The sequence below is a fragment of the Cariama cristata genome, unplaced genomic scaffold, assembly GCF_000690535.1.
Source record: "Cariama cristata isolate BGI_N322 unplaced genomic scaffold, ASM69053v1 scaffold29401, whole genome shotgun sequence".
Lineage (NCBI taxonomy): Eukaryota > Metazoa > Chordata > Aves > Cariamiformes > Cariamidae > Cariama > Cariama cristata.
In genome coordinates this window covers 3683-4431 of record NW_009599124.1, presented here as the reverse complement: position 1 = coordinate 4431, position 749 = coordinate 3683, and the positions used below count along the sequence as shown (strand labels likewise).

The 749-nt window shown below is 31.5% G+C and overlaps 1 non-coding gene across 1 annotated transcript; it reads left to right on the top strand.

Annotated features, from left to right (window-relative positions):
- Positions 1-399: 399 nt before the first annotated feature.
- Positions 400-472, top strand: TRNAA-AGC. The gene has a single exon. It is a non-coding gene; the product is annotated as a tRNA-Ala (tRNA).
- The last annotated feature ends 277 nt before the right edge of the window (positions 473-749 follow it).

Sequence of the window (749 nt, the reverse complement as noted above, 5' to 3'; positions counted from 1 at the left end):
CATTAAACAATTACTGAACTAGGTTTTTCTTGCGTATGCCTTGAAAATTGGAAAGAAAATGGGTTTCTTTGAATTTGGAACAGTTGTTCAGTAAAAGTTGGGGTTTGTTTTCGATAGCACTTTTGGTTTCTTGTCTTCTCAGTCTTTTGGAGACTTTCTTATATGAAAACAACTAAATAACAAAGACTTGTGTTATAAAAGAGATGAATAAGATTATTTTGGTAGTGTACATGCTGAAAGATGTTATCACATGGTTCTGCTGTGAGTTGCAGTCAGTCGTTGGTGAGTGGAAGGAATGACTCAGCAAGAAACAATTAATTTCTCGTCAAACATTATTGTGTTGTAGTTCTCAGTAAGTCCAGAGTCTGTAACTGTAAGTTTCACAGTTTTTTTTCAGATGGGGAATTAGCTCAAATGGTAGAGCGCTCGCTTAGCATGCGAGAGGTAGCGGGATCGATGCCCGCATTCTCCAGTATGTTTTCAACATTTATTTCGTTATAAACAGCAGCATTCAAAAATATTTCATGTTTACACTTAATTTTTCTTGTATAATGACGTAAAGAAACCCAAAAAAATTGTAATCTAGAAGAAGTTAACACATTGTTTTAAATATTTTGTTTTTTCTTTTCAAAATCATATATTTATTCTTTTACATACAGGGAGAAAAAATATAATCTTTTCATGAAATAACAAAACTTACTGACATTTTAATACAGTAATAAATTACATGAACAAATTATAGAGAAAAA